Below are 16713 nucleotides of genomic sequence, written 5' to 3'. Positions count from 1 at the left end.
TCTGCTGTAAAATAAATTGTCCGCCCCGCCCAGCATCCCATGACGGTGCCCCTGAGCTCAAGCCCTGGAGCAGCTTCCCATCTCCTAGGAGCACTTGCTGAAGTTCTCAGAAGCACAGCCCTGACGTCGGAGTCGCGTGGCACTCACGGACAGGCTGGGTGTCCTCCTGTGGAACCATTCACAGGACACCGACATCAGACAAACCGTTCTGAGACCATGACCCATGGGGACAGAAGCAAGACCACTCTGTCCAGATAGAACACCAGCGGTTCAGGCACAAATGACCAAACATCCCCCTCTGCCGGCCAGGACAGGTAATGCGGCTTCTGCGAAGACCCCGGCTTCAGCCCTGCTTCTGTGCTAGAAATAGGGCAAGATGTAGTACGATGCCCAGTCGTAGAATCGCCCCTGCTCCCTGACAGCATCAAGCCTTAGCAGAACCCTCTCGTTTGAACCTTCCTCCCAAATCCCACAGTCGTTTCCTTCCGGCTCCCTCTGTTGAGAAGGCCACCGTTCCCCATGGTGTGTGCCCTCCCTGGCTGCAACCAGCAATAACCCAGCTTCCTCAACTGGTGTGTTCCTGGTGTGTTCCGGTGGGCTTTGGTGGTTCCCCAATACCATGTGGCTTTTGCCTTTTGCTATTAAAAACAAAAACTCACAAAACGGCTTCTAATCACTTTTTCATTTAACTCAATAAATATTTTTAAAGTTTTGAATTCAGTATTGTTGAAGATGAAGAACTCAGACATCACATTTAAAATCTCCACGGTCATCCGTTCAGAACTGCTTTGCCAGGAGAAAGGGATTATTCCCAGCAGGAAGTTAGGTGGTCATAACACTGATTTTGTAACGAACCCAAAGTATAGGGGTTCTCACAAACTAGACCAGCTCACAGAACTGCAAGGGGTGGTCTTGTCATTACAACGGGCAAACTGCAGGAAGGCTGTTCAGAAAGGATGTCAGGGTTTGTCTAGAAAACCCAATATTGCCGATTATCGTGTATTTTGCTGGGATTTGCTTTCTTTTTCTAACAACCAACAAGAGATACTGGTGATTATGAGGGAGCTTCTGTCTTCATTATCACGTGTACAAAGATGTAGTGATGTGTCTCTGTGCTCTGGTAAACATGCTGCTCTCTGGGGCGCTCTGCACTATCGTTAGGGCTCCTCAAGGGATGGGGCTGAGGCTCATGGTTACATGTACAAACCTATTTTTCAAAGTTGTCTTATTGATAATCTCAATTCTGTGTGGTTTATTGTCAGATCTGATTTTTGTTGCTTTTTGGGGTTTTGCCTTGTCGTGTGACTGATAAAGGGCTTGTCTTAGGGGTCAGAGTGACAGCTCCGCAGTTTTGTTATTTTTAGCTTGTGTTTATTTCGGTGCTATTATCTTCAAGTCATGATGTCTTTGCAGGAATCTTTTTGGTCTCTTGTTCGTTTTGTGGTGTTGGTTTAGTTAATACCAGACACCGTAATCTGCACCTACGCTGAGCGCGGCCCACCCCTGCTGTACCACGTGGCAGGTGATGAAAGCAACAGAGAGACCCTGGGGCTTGTGGGCCGCCCCCTTGCCCCCGCCCCGTCCTCTCAGGAGGCCTCACCTGCGCCCGAACAGTGACCGGACACGTGGACCTCATGAGGACCGTGTCCACGGGGACAACCAGGGACGGCCGCATCTCGACCAAGCCTAGCACCCTGGGTGGGGACAGTCTGAAGGGGAGGGACTGCACCCCACAGAGGGACCAGCAGGGGTACTGCCCGGCGGGGAGGAAATCGAGTTACTGCCCGGGAAGCAGGTGGGTCAGGCCTGGGGCTGCCCAAGTGCAGGGTTGATGCTAGGAGAGAAGAGGGCAGCTGTGGACACATCGGTAGAATTGAACCGATCTCAGGTCATTCCCAGAACTGTTTGCGGAAACTGAGTTTCTAAATGAGGCTAAGTACTTACTTAGCAAGTTATTTATGAAGGAGACGAATGAAACGCAGTCCACCCCTAGACCCAGGCCCCCCCGGGCCCCGCCCCCAGGCCCTCCTGCCGTCCCCGCCCCTCCTCCAGGTACGAGGGGCTCAGAATTCCGTCCCCAGATGCCTGCGTCCACGTCCAGCCTTTCTCGTCTCTCCCTTGGTCTCTCCTCCAGGGGTGGACCTGGGGGACCTGCAGCCTGAGGCCTGGGGGTGGCTGAGTGGTGGCTTGCTGCCAGGGCCGGGGACCCGAGGGTGACAGGAAAAGGGGAAATGCCCCCCGTCCTGGGGCAGCACCTGGGCGCAGCGATCTCATGGGGGCCCCCCGCAGCCCTGAGGCCGAGCGACGGAGCTGCCTCTGCAGAGAAGAGTGAGGGGCCCTGGGCGCCAGAGCCACCAGACCCAGGTGGGAGCCTCTCTGCCGCCTACGAGTGGCTTGTCATCTACAGCTGCGTTGTCCAGCACAGGGACCGCTGGGCACAGGAGGCCGCTGAGCACGTGGAGTGTGATGGTCCCAGGAGAAAGCCTCGAGCTGCAAATGCACCGCAGAAGCCAGAGGCCCGGACGAGCACACGGAGAAGCTCATCAGCAATTCCACGACAGCTACCTCGACAGCTAGAACATCTTGAAGCTACCGGTTAAAAGCATATCATTTAAAATGTCACCTGTAAAAAAAAAGTCCCCTGTTTCCTTTTTTACTATTTAAATGACCTCTCGGACGGGTGTGAGATTTCTGCTGGACACATCACTGACGCAGAGCCTAAGGGTGGGGGCCCCCTGTCCTGGGGCCCCCAGGACAGCCTTACATCGCACCTAGTGTCCTGACAGAATCATCCAGTTTGGCGCTTCTCCTGGATTTGTTTTTGATCTTTAAACAAAGTAGCGCTAATAGCTGCACTGAAATAAGCTGGAAGGGTTTGTAGCCCTGTATTCGGTGGCTCTCGGTGGACGGGAGGCCCCTGCCCGGTGAGCAGAGGCCGACCGTGTGCGGGCGATTCGGCCACAGCCCATGTCCTTTCTCGGCCGTTCCAGAAGCGTTTTACTAACACCTCCTTCTCAAGGACTCAGGCCAGCACTTAAGGATTACACGATATGCGCTCGGCAATGGACACGTGTACGAACACTCGTGCATTTTGACAGCTGCGGCCTCTCTTTAGACCCAAGCGACACTGCAGCGGGTGCAGGCGCGCTGGGGATGGTGTCTACACCTCGGCCAAATCCGGGGCTTTCCTGCTCCTGGTTTTCTCCACTTAGTCAGGCCACCACTTTCACTGTCCTGCTGCGCTGCCCCCAAAACGTTCCGGATTATCGTCTTAAGCGTCTTCCACGAAGCAGAATTTACTCTGCGGTTACCGAGTGCTCAACACCTGTGGAGAATTTTCTCAGCTAAGAGTATTACGGTCCAAGAATCTTGACGGCAAATTCTTTTTTCTTTTCCCCAAACTCCGAATTTATCCCTCCCTCTGCCCCCGCTTTCCTCTTTGGTAACCGTAAGTTGGTTTCCTACGTCTGTGAGTCTATTTCTGTGTTGTAAATAAGTTCATTTGTATCGTTTTTTTGGATTCCACATGTAAGCGGTATCATATGATATTTGTCTTTCTCTGCCTGGCTTACATCTCCAGGTCCATCCATGTTCCTGCCAATGGCATTATTTTGTTCTTTTTTATGGCTGAGTAATATTCCATTGTATATACGTACCACCTCTTCTTTATCCATTCCTCTGTCGATGGACACTTAGGTTGCTTCCACGTCCTGGCTATTGTAAATAGAGCTGCAATGGACATTGCGGTGCATGTATCTTTTCAAATTCAAGTTTTCTCCAGTTACATGCCGGGAGTGGGATTGCTGGATCGTGCGGCAACTCTATCTTTCCAGCTTCTTGAGAGACTGAACCAGATCTGTCCAGCTGAGCTGCTTCTGAATATCTGACACACAGAAACTGTGAGAAAATAAATGTTGTTTTGAGCCAAAAAAAAACCAATTACGGTCCATACAGAAAATTCAGTGGGAAGTACCAATAATTTCAACTTTAATGCTAAAGGCAATTTGGAAAAAAACTGCAGGCAATTTTATTTTTTAAAACTTAACAAAATAACAAAAATTGTGAAACATTTTCCAGAAAAAATACCAGTGCCACGGTATTTAAAAAAGAAAAAAAAAAAAAAAAAGATGTCTAAAAAAATTGATTAAAGTGTTTCAATATATACCAAGAATAATGATCTTGCTTGTGTTATTTTAATGATCAGATAACCAATATGAAGTAGCTTACATGTTTTCCTTAATGTAGGCAAACATATGCTACTTTTAGTTTTTAGAAAATTTATATTTGAACATTATTTGTAATGTAATTATTTTACAGGTCTACCGCTATAATAAAACCAACAAGTGTTCAATTTTATTAAACTTAGAGACTCCTTTTATCCTCAGAAGTACTGCAGGCTGGACAGTCTACCCTTTGGTCACCAAGCCCAGAGGCAGCTGATACCCCTCCCTGGGGCTGTGTGGCGGTTTGATGATGACGAAAGTCCCAGGGCTGCTGGGACTAGTGCCCGTACATCCTTCCAGCCACATCCGTCCTCCTGTGGCTTCCCATGATGCTCCTCTCCCTTCATTTCCACTTGCATCAGCTTCAAATGCCTCCACAATCAGCCGCAGTGTTACTGCACCTCCTCACTGGGTTAAAGTAGCCCGAAACTAAGAACTGAATCATTAGCATTTAAAATTTCTCACCCAGGGACTTCCCTGGGGTTCCAGTGGTTAAGAATCCGCCTTCCAATGCAGGGGATGTGGGTTCGATCCCTGGTCAGGGAACTAAGATCCCACATGCCATGGGGCAACTAAGCCCATGTGCGCTCTAGAGCCCATGCGCCACAACTAGAGAGAAGCCCGCCTGCCACAACAAAAGATCCCACATGCTGAAACTAAGACCCAATGCAGCCAAATAAATAAATATTAAAAAAAAAAATTCTCACCCAATTTGCCTTTTCTGAAGAGCTCTCCTTTTAGAGACTTTATAATATCCTATGGGACTAAAGAAAGGGTCCTTTTCTTTGAAATGACTAAATGATCTCAATTCAGCATTCTTATAACCTAGCAACTGCATCTTTCAAGTCAAAGAACACTAATTAAATCGAGGCCCTAGTGGTATAATTTTTAATCATTACCTAACTCACCAAGGTGTAAGTGTCAAACAAAATACAAAGTTTCATTTATTATGTCATAATTATGTTAATTATACTAACTCACTGTATCAATTTATTAAAATATCATCAAATCCCTAAGATGGCTTAAAACTGAGTATGTAGGGGGCTTCCCTGGTGGCGCAGTGGTTGAGAGTCCGCCTGCCGATGCAGGGGACACGGGTTCGTGCCCCGGTCCGGGAAGATCCCACATGCCGCGGAGCGGCTGGGCCCGTGAGCCATGGCTGCTGAGCCTGTGCGTCCAGAGCCTGTGCTCTGCAGCGCGAAAGGCCACAACAGTGAGAGGCCCGCGTAACATAAAAAAAAAAAAAAACTGAGTATGTAAATGCAAAAGATGAGAATGTACCTAGGAAGGTCGAAATCAAATTTTTTTATTGTCATTTGGGCTTTTAGATTTATATTTTCTAACATGTGGTCTTTTCAGATTATTGATTAAGACTCTGTTACTTAAAATGTAAAATAAAGGCTAATCAGTAAAAATCTATCCTGCCAAGAGCTCTAAAGGACATGGGGCTCAGGTGAATTCAGAGAAAGGGACTGAGCAAGCTTTCTGCCTCTAGTTGGGTTTTCCTTTCTAAGCCTGCGCCCTGAAAAGCCCTAGCAACGCATACACAGCAGCCTCTCCCGCAGGAGGGCAGCATCCCGGTCCCAGCCGGCCTCGCCCTGACCCAGCGGTCACAGAGCTCCCCCATCAGCTCCAGACTGGACTATAGCGGCAGTACCTGTACAGCTCAGAATTTCTGCACCTTTTCCTACAGCGGCATTCTGCCACGAACCCAGTCACTGAAAGCTTCTTACCGCTGAAGCTCATTGCTGAGATGAAAGCAGATGTCCTAGTTTAAAAATGTTAAACCATCAGTGATCTGGATAATAGATTGTTTAAACTTTAAAGAAAAAAAACTGTCTTACCCTGCTTTGATCCTAATATTTGATCTTTTTTTGCTACTTCATTTAAGTACCATTTCAGTATGCCAGTGGAGCTTTGAAAGTGAACTGCACTAATGAACTGATATAAATTGATATAAATGTATTATGTGTTATTATTCAGTACTGCATAGTACTCTATGAGATGCAAAGGAAGATCAGATCTTAGATTTGAGTCCTAGCTCTGCTCCTAATACACTGCATGATCTGAGGCAATTTACTGAATATTCCTGGAATCCTGTATCCATAAGTAGCTAGGACTGTGCTTGGTTACATGTAAAGGAAACCCCAAATGACCGTGACTTAAACAAGATAAACATCTATTTCTTTTTCTTATTTATTTATTTATTGGGTCTTCGTTGCTGTGCGTGGCCTTTCTCTAGTTGAGGCGAGCAGGGGCTGCTCTTTGTTGCAGAGCACGGGCTCTAGGTGTGCGGGTTCAGCAGTTGTGGCACGTGGGCTTAGTAGTTGTGGCTTGCAGGCTCTAGAGCACAGACTCAGTAGTTGTAGCTCGTGGGCTCTAGGGCGCAGGCTCAGTAGTTGTGGCGCACGGGCTTAGCTGCTCCGTGGCATGTGGGATCTTCCCAGACCAGGGCTTAAACCCATGTCCCCTGCATTGGGAGGTGGATTCTTAACCACTGTGCCACCAGGGAAGTCCAAGATAAACATCTATTTCTATCACACATAAACTCCACTGTCATTTGAGATCCTCAAAATTTCTTTCTGCTTTTTTATCCTCAAGTTCTGAGTCCTGTGGTTCTTATCTTTAAGATAACCTCAAGGTCCAATATGGTGCCCAGGGCTCCAACGATCACCTTCATAGTCCAGGAGACACAGGAAGAAGTGTCCACCTTTCTGAGTTTTCCGTTTTTTTGACACTAGTGAACGTTACGCAAATTTTCTCCATTGGTGTGGTTTCCACTTTCTGACTGTCCCCTGACTGACCCAGTGCAAAATAACTTTGGACTTGAGGGCCTTGGGCACAAAACTTGGTGCACCACTTCTGGGCTGCACAACTTCGGGTAGATTCATCCATCCAATCTCAATTTCCTCATCTGTAAAAATGAGATGATATTGCCTGAAGCTGTAAGGAGTAAGGGATACAATTCAAGTAGAACTGGCCTATTCATGAACATCACATCTCAGACGTAAAGAAGTAAAACAATGTTCTTCTGTTAGAGAAAACTCTTTTGGAAGGGCTTCATGGCACTGTGGACTTTCTAGAAAGAGAATGAGGTGGGAATGAGTGGAAAGTAATTATTTTCACTCCAAACCCCTCTATATGGTTTGAATGTTCTACCGCAGGTGTAGTACTTTCATTTTATTTTTAAAATGGCACAGAGATTTTCTGGGCAGTGGCTGATGAGTCATTTTTGCTTTCTTATAATATTTTCTACTAAAAATGAGTAGATGTTGGACTCCTGTGGGGAGAGGCACGTTACAAGCTTCACAGTGTTTGCAGATCTGAGCGGGTCTGATGACGTGCCTGGGTCCCCTCCTGCAACAGCTGGTCCAGCCACTGGTCCTCTGAAGCCAGGCCGCCTCGGCACCAAGTAGACAGGTGTCCAGTGTGTGAAGAGCAGAGCAATTGCCGGCCTCCGTAATTGCGGCTTTTACTCACACAGGGAATATTGCAGGTTTATGCTAGATGAGGCATGCTCCCAATTTATTATACATGATTCTATGAAGCATTATTCATTTTTCCACATTTGTGTGAAAGATAGTGTCTTTGGTAGGCTAGAAGCCGGCTGTGGCTAGGGAGTTCACCAAAACCAGGTTTACTGCTTATGATCCTTATTGGAGCAGGGACAGAAAAAGAACTGGTTATGTATTAGCAAAAATCAAATTGTGATTTAAAGGCATTAATTTTGTTAACCAAATGTATGCATGTGATTAAAATGCAATATTGCTGTGATTATAATGCAATCAACAAATTATTAAACTGCAATCAAAACGTAAACAAGTCCTATGTGTCTGCCGGAAGCCTCCTCAGCACATTATTTTAACTCGATCTGTAAACTAGTTTTTAGTAAATACACTCTTTCCTATTTCTCAGCTGTCACATTTCTTTTTTTCCCTTTTAATTTGTTAACTAAAAGAAAATATCAGAGAGACATTTTAAGGGATGTAGTGTATCTTTCCACATATAATTTTTTTAAAGTATACAAATCAGGGTTTATCAGTATTATTGTACAGAATTTGATCTCCTAAAAGGAAAAAATATATATGTATAAACATCCTTCTCGCTTGTTTACAACACAAAAATGAAGCAACACGTTAATGAATGATAAGCTTAACCCTACTTTCATGATTGAAAAATTAGTTTTCAAATTAATTTTTAAAAGATTAAAGGTGGGGGGCTTCCCTGGTAGCACAGTGGTTGAGGGTCCGCCTGTTGATGCAGGGGACACGGCTTCGTGCCCCGGTCCGGGAGGATCCCACGTGCCGCGGAGCGGCTGGGCCCGTGAGCCATGGCCGCTGAGCCTGCGCGTCCGGAGCCTGTGCTCCGCAACGGGAGAGGCCACAGCAGTGAGAGGCCCGCGTACCGCAAAAAAAATTAAATAAATAAATAAATAAAAAAAGATTAAAGGTGCTCAACACCAGCTTGGATATGATTACCCTTTTAAAATATTTTAATGCAGGTGATTATTAGATAATAAAATTATAAAATCTCCAAAATGTAGCCATCAAAACATGCATTTAAAAAAAATCATACATGTTAACCACACCCCTAGCTTTCTTTGCTTGTCCACAATTTAAAAATACCTTGCTGATTGTCTAAGCCTAAATCAGACGAGAAAGAAAGAAACACTCTAAGTATCTGGCTCATCTTGTCCCAGGACCCGCCCCTAAAAGGAAACCTAAAATATTTTTCACCAACTATATCCTCATTTTTATTTACGTTAACACTGTCGGGCGTATTTAATATGAACCGCCTTCTCTAGGCTCCTTTGGAGTCCTCTAATCTCAGCTTCCAGAAGCTTTGTTCTTCGCTAGAAAATTCTTCCTAGAAGCTCTGACTGTAGCTATGGTGTTGTAATATACATGGCAGGGAGTGCCGCCTTCGAACGTTGAAACACAAAGAGCTCTTTCATTTCAGCAAAATAGAGTCTCAGAATTGTTTTCTTAGACTAGGGTGGGTCCCAGTGGCAATTACGGCATCTGAGGCTTCATTTCTAGCCTGCTTGAACAAGAGCATCGTCGATCTCCAGGCCTGAAGAGCTGGGAGGCATCTGAAAACTGACCTGGGGATTTCTCTGGTGGCGCAGTGGTTAAGAATCTGCCTCCCAATGCAGGGGACACGGGTTCGAGCCCTGGTCCGGGAAGACCCCACATGCCGCAGAGCTACTAAGCCCGTGCACCACAACTATTGAGCCTGTGCTCTAGAGCCCACGAGCCACAGCTACTGACCCCGCGCACCTAGAGCCCATGCTGCGCAACAAGAGAAACCACCGCGATGAGAAGCCCACGCACCGCAACAAAGAGTAGCCCCCGCTCGCCACAACTAGAGAAAGCCTGCGTGCAGCAAAGAAGACAAAACCGCAGCCAAAAAAATAATTTAAAAAAATAAAAAATAAACTTAAAACCTGAGCTGGTTGTTACAGGAATTCCAGCGTCTCCTTTCTCTGTCCTTTCCTTGCAAATAACAATCTACCAAGTTAAAACAAAAAAAGGTAGAATGTAATCTTTTTGATTCTAATCAGAAACACTCAGAAGTTATATATAAAATCATGTATAAATATTATTAGGTTATATATAAAACTCAAACACTCAAAAGTTATATATAAACACTCAAATGTTATACATGAAAACAATGTATAAATATTACTAGTTATGCCACACAAATACTTGTGAATCTGCTTTTCCTACACATCTGCCTTTTAATGCACAATAATATATTCTGTGGTTTACTTATCCATTCTCTAATTGTTAGACATGTGAATCACTTCTAGTTGTGAATAATACATTGTACAACTATCTTTATACAAATTATGTTTTTCTCACCTTTGGACTAAGTAAATTAAATGAACAGTTTAATCCATAAAACCAAAAGTTTTTTTAATCATAATATTAAAAAAAAGAACCCACTGAATTTTAAGAACATAATATATAAAACAATAAAAATATTTTGCCAGGCAATGTTCTAACTGACTTACACATATTAACTTTGAATCCTTAAAACAATCAAATAGAGGTGGAAACTGAGCACGGAAAAGTAAAGCAACTTGCCCAAGGTCACACAGAGAATGTATGAAAGAGCTGAATCTCCAACTCTGGCTGCCTGGCCTCAGGGTACACGCTCTCAGCCACCATCCTGCACGGTCTCTCCGGCAAGAAAAATGGGGCTCCAGTAAGTAAGTAAGAAGGATTGGATTCAGATACTGGACTGAAAACAAAATGACAGGAAACAAGAAAAAGAAGGAAGACAGAGAAGGACAACTATCCTACAGTATTGCTTATATGCGGAATCTAAAAATGGTACAAATGAACTTATTTACAAAACAGAAATAGAATCACAGATGTAGAAAACAATCTTATGGTTTCCAGGGGGTAAGGGGGGAGGGGTAAACTGGGAGATTGGAATTGACATATACACACTACTATACATAAAATATATATACATACACACTACTATACTAATAAGGACCTACTCTATTGCACAGGGAACTCTACTCAATACTCTAATAACCATTATGGGAAAAGACTCTTAAAAAGAGTGGATACATATATATATAACTGATTCACTTTGCTGTACACCTGAAACTAACACAACATTGTAAATCAACTATATTCCAATACAAATTAAAAAAAAAAAAAGGAAGGAAAGAAGGGAGGCAGGGAAGGAGGAAAAGGAAAAGAAAGGAAGGACAGAAACAGGAAATACACAGCAGCCTTGGGAACCAGGAAGTGGGCATCAGTGGACGAGAGCCGGTGGGGAATCCTGGCCGCTGAGGCCACGGCGAGTCTCATCCTGGTAGCAGGTGGGTGGGCAGAGAGCTCCCCCTGCCACACACACACGTGCACACATGCACACACATACATACATACACTTGCACACCTGTGTACACGCGTATGCACATGCACACACGTGTACGTGTACGCACATCCACATGTGTACACCTGTGTGCACACGCACAGGGTGCAGCATCCGTCAGCGGTTGGCCGGGACCAGAGCTTGAAACCTGAAACCTGCCCTGTGCAGAGAGTGAACTCAGGCCCCAGGAAGCCTTCTGGTGGGGAGAAAACACCTAAGACAGTGGGTGTGTCTCAGGAACCCCTGGACCAGCAACACAAACGTAAACGAGAAGGAAAGGAAGAGGGAGCTTTCGCCCAGGGCGGGAATACCACGCAGCCAGGGAAGGCTGGCTTTGCTTGGCGCTTCGGGCCCTCGGCGCGCCTGCCTGTGTCCTGCCCGCGACCCTAAAGTGAAACCTGCCGTCCACACACCTGCCCGCCTTGCTGACCTTCTGAAGCCAGCCCTCGCTCAAGGGAGTGGCCCCTGCAGAGAAACCCACACCAGCGACCTGCAGGGGGAGGGGAGACCCACCGGATGGCTCACCTGATCCTAAAAAGTCTAAAGGGGGGGCTTCCCTGGTGGCGCAGTGGCTGAGAGTCCGCCTGCCAGTGCAGGGGACACAGGTTCGTGCCCCGGTCTGGGAGGATCCCACGTGCAGCGGATCGGCTGGGCCCGTGAGCCATGGCCGCCGAACCTGCGCGTCCGGAGCCTGTACTCCGCAACAGGAGAGGCCACAACAGTGAGATGCCCACGTACCGCAAAAAAAAAAAAAAAATTAGAATGCTTTCAAACCACACATGAGATGTGAAGAGTATCAACCATCCTCTGCTGAATATAATATTTTAGCGTCTTAAACCTGATTCCTAACCCACTAAAAATAATTAACACTTATTCCTTTCAGTTTCTGTATTTTGACTTTAAAATATCAACCTGAATATTGTATTGTTCCATGGTGCAGAAAATAAGCTACTTTACATATATACTTACATATTTAAGTCTTAACACAGAGTATGTAATATCTGATTCTGAATTAAGAGGTTTCTCTCTAAATTCAGTGGTGGAGGAAGTCAGCTTCATAAAAATGATTTAGGAAGAGATGGAAATGTTTTGATTCCGTGTTTCAAGAAAGAAAAGTAATGAGTCTCCGGGATCATTAAACTCAGTAAAACGTTCTTCCTCTGAAACTGAATTATTATCATTTGAAGTAGTGAAAACATCTTTAAAGCCAATAATGCATTACATAGTTTTGGAAACAATGACTCATTTGGAGAGCGCACACATGATTCAGATATTCAGAGCTTCACTCACTACCTAACATGGCTCGGTCCGTGAAGAGTGGGTATGTCTGCTGAAGTGGAAAGCCATGGGGACCCTAACTGGTAGCATTTTAGGAATCTCCCACGTTACCGTGTGGCCGCTCTGGGGTCGCCTTCATTCAGTCATACATTTACTCACTTCACAAAAATCTGCTGCTCGTTAGATCGATGAGACCAGGCCTCTGAGACAGTCACGTGGAGGACCTCACCTGCCGGTCCTGGAGTGAGTGGTGACAGCCAGGACACGGTCCATCCAGAGTGAGTTTAAAGTCAACCTGGGTTTTCCCAGGCCCCGAAACGGGGGAGTTGATCCCGGGAAACGCGGCCAGTAGACGGGGAGGGAGCGAAGCCAGTAACAGGTGTGTTGTAACATTGCATCTCCCCAGGGGCTTCTGGAGGTGAGCGGGGGGCAGGCCGGGGGCCCCGGCTGGACAGGGTCACAGGGGTGCGCTCCCTGGACTTTCCGTAGTTTCAAACACTCTAAGGGAACATGAGACTCTCCTAAAATTTCTTACGTGCCCTGCGGTCTCCCCAGAGATAAACTTCTTTCCTCTGCTGGCCTCCAGCTTTTCCTCCTATCCCTTCCATCTCTGGTTTGGAAGAAGAAGAAAGGCTGGAAACAATCTTAAATCATCTGTTTTTTTCTCGAATTTTACTTATCCAATAATTGCTATGCAAGACATCCTTGATGTCATGGGACCACAGAGAGGGGAGTGGCCGCCCCTGCTTGGACAGTGGGATGAGGCTTCTTACAGGTGACAAGGTTTCTTACAGGTGACAGGGCTTCTGACAGGTAAGGCCTACGGGAGGAGGAGTTTGCAGGGTGGGGAACAATGTCACACTGTACAAATTTACTTCATAAGCGTTCAGTTTGTCAACTCCGTTTAGGATTGTTCCTTGGGCCATACTTTGAAACCCACCCCAAAAATATTGTGTACTGGACTTTTATGATAGGTACGAGTTCCTCTTCACTTAGTTTTTCAGTGTCGTTCACTCCCCCCGCCCCAAAATAGACAACTCTTTTGACTCACTGTGATTTAATAATATGGCGTCCACCCTAGTTTATAAATTAACACTCCAACTGACTTACTCCTTCGGGCACCATCCCTGAAATTCTCAATCTTGCCACAAGGGGGCAGTGTCTCCTGCTTTGAGTAATCTAATCCCATCCTTTCTTGAGATCCAAACTTCAATCAAGGATTTTGTACAAATTCTGTGTGTGAATCGTGTCTAAGTCCATTAAAACAACTAAACACCATGTATGTGAAGGGTACATAAGGAGTCTACTTACAAACTAACTCTCCATGCAAATTTATGTTTGTGTTTTATGTTTTAAATTTTAATTTGTTATAAATTCATGCTTGTGGAAAATTGAAATATACAGAAAAGTAAAACTAAATTAGCAATTTATTTCTCTTCTACAGATCAAAGATCGCTACCATAAAAATTTTAGTACGCCTTCTAAAATATCATTTTACTCATGTAACATGTATAATTTTACATACTTTTTCAGATAACACTATATATATAGAAACATTTCTCAATTTGGTGGATTCAAAGAGCTTCATTAAATTCCTCCAAACATAAACATTTCCCAATTTAGGTTATTTTCAATTTTTCGACATTAATTGTTTAATATATTTGATATTACTCTTTGAATGAGTCACAGTATGAGATCACTGGATGCAATGCATGCTTTTTTTTTTAAGACTTTTTGATACATTTTGACAAATCATTTATCTAAATAAGAAAATAAGGTTTTTTTACTTTTTTTAAATTTATTTTTGGCTGCATTGGGTTTTCGTTGCTGCACGCAGGCCTTCTCTAGTTGCGGCGAGAGGGGGCTACTCTTCGTTGCGGTGTACAGGCTTCTCATTGCGGTGGCTTCTCTTGTTGTGGAGCACAGGCTCTAGGCCCACAGGCTTCAGTAGTTGTGGCACGTGGGCTCAGTAGTTGTGGCTTGCGGGCTCTAGAGCACAGGCTCAGTAGTTGTGGCCCACAGGCTTAATTGCTCCGTGGCATGTGGGATCTTCCTGGATCAGGGCTCGAACCCGTGTCCCCTGCACTGGTAGGTGGATTCTTAACCACTGTGCCACCAGGGAAGTCCGGTTTTTTTACTTTTTATAAGCAATTCATATGTGCAAGATATATAGTTTTAGCTTTGCATGCTTCCAATATGCATGAATTTCTGTTTTCATGATTTAGTTAAACAATAGTAGTCCAACTCTGTTACAAAGGTTGTGTGGTGGGGCTTCCCTGGTGGCGCAGTGGTTGAGAGTCTGCCTGCTGATGCAGGGGACGTGGGTTCGGGCCCTGGTCTGGGAGGATCCCGCATGCTGCGGAGCGACTAGGCCCGTGAGCCACAACTACTGAGCCTGCGTGTCTGGAGCCTGTGCTCCGCGGCAGGAGAGGCCGCGATAGTGAGAGGCTCGCGCACCGCGATGAAGAGTGGCTCCCGCTTGCCGCAACTAGAGAAAGCCCTCGCGCAGAAATGAAGACCCAACATAGACATAAATGAATAAATAAATAAAATAGCTTTTAAAAAAAAAAAAAAGGTTGTGTGGTAAAGAACTGACCTTACCCCATAAGAGGTCTGGCCTTTGTCCCCAACTCCTGGGAGGGAACCCCTAAACCGCTTGAATTTCTGAAGCAATAATAGTATCTTCATTGAGCCCCTCAAATGACCCTGACAGTTTATGTTAACAAGCTGACGCATGGTGGGTATATGGGCCACTTTACATCAGCCCAACCTCTGGGGCAGGTGGTGGGCTTGGAGACTGAGTCAGCCCTCGGGCAATCAATCACTCAGTCAATCAACCATGCCCTGTGATACAGTCTCAGTAAAAACCCTGACACTGAACCCCGGACAAGCTGCCCTGCTCAGCAATACTCCACGTATCAGGCATTGATGCTGAGAGGGTTCCACGTCCTCAGGTCAATGGAAGCTGTGCATTCGGAACTTTCCAGAAATATTCGCTATATGATAATATATTATAATTAACCAGTCTCCTACAGATGGACAAATGTGCATCTATCGTTCTCTGAACGGTTTTGAAACACAACAGAGCTGTGTATTTGTATTGTGCTTTTCAGTTTTCAAAGGGCTTTTACATCCACTGTTTTATTCACCTGACTGAGCGGTGGTCGGCCAAGGAGAAGAGAGACGGATTCTTTGATCCGCCGGAACCGACCGTTTCTGGTGGGAATCCATCCTGATGGAAGCTGAACCAACAGCATATTTTCAACTACATGGCAAAGAGGCAGACGCAAAGTACTACCCTAAAAAGGCATCACCTAAATGAAGTAGCACCTTGGGGCTGACCTACCTTAACGGAAACCACCCCCTGTGGACTCCTAAATGTGCTGAAATAGGCAGAAGTGTAGCACTTTGGGAGATGGACGCACATATCTACATAGACGCCGCGCGCGCAAGCTTCCTTCTAAACTGTGACCTTATCTCTCTCTAAATGTCTCCACTGCTTTTAATACCAAACTCGTCTAGCTAGCATGTCGTGGTGCCTTGGCAGAGAGATGAATTTATATTTGGAAAAAGCTCATGTGACAGTCCTGTGATGTGGAAATATCCCCTGTGTCATCAGAAGAGTCCCCTAGTCCAAAAGCCCACTTAGCAGTTGTAATGATGGGGGCGGGGGAATATTTTAGTATCCAGCCGCTGTCCGTGAAAACTGACAGTCTGTGTGCCTTCAACGTCTCTATTAACTTTGTTTATGAGTACTAAAAAGTCACTAAAACTTCAGCTATAGGGGAACCAACAGGTACAGTGGAAACAATAGTTGTGTATTCACTAATAATTGGATAACAGGACTTTTTTACCCTGTGGCCACGTTTCCAGTAAAGCAGCGGCTAATCAACTTTGTATGCAAAGCGCTGTGTGTTAGGAAGTCGAATCCTCAAGGCACAGGTTTATCGTCATTCCACCTGCAGCTCAGCAAACACTGAGCACAAAGGGTTCTGGGGGCTGCAGGCCTGCGGAGGGCCTGTCCTTCACTTCCTTCATGTGTTCCCCAAATGCACGTCCTCTGAGTTCACTCCACGCCTGGCTGACTCCCCGGCCCCCAACCTCCTTCCTGCGCTTTATTTTCTTCATAGTGCTATCCACATGTTAAATCACAGGAATTTTGCTTACATTTATGTCCCTGCAAACTTCAGAGATCTGTTCACCTCCTCCAGTCCGAGAACAGCACCTGCACGTGGAACGCTCTCAGGACACGTCTGCTGAGCCAACAAACAGGAGTTCGCTGTAGGCTGTGAACGCGCAGCGCTGGAACCTCTCCAGG

The sequence above is a fragment of the Globicephala melas genome, chromosome 17, assembly GCF_963455315.2.
Source record: "Globicephala melas chromosome 17, mGloMel1.2, whole genome shotgun sequence".
In the NCBI taxonomy this organism is placed as follows: Eukaryota; Metazoa; Chordata; class Mammalia; order Artiodactyla; family Delphinidae; genus Globicephala; species Globicephala melas.
Note: the sequence above shows the minus strand (reverse complement) of the source record.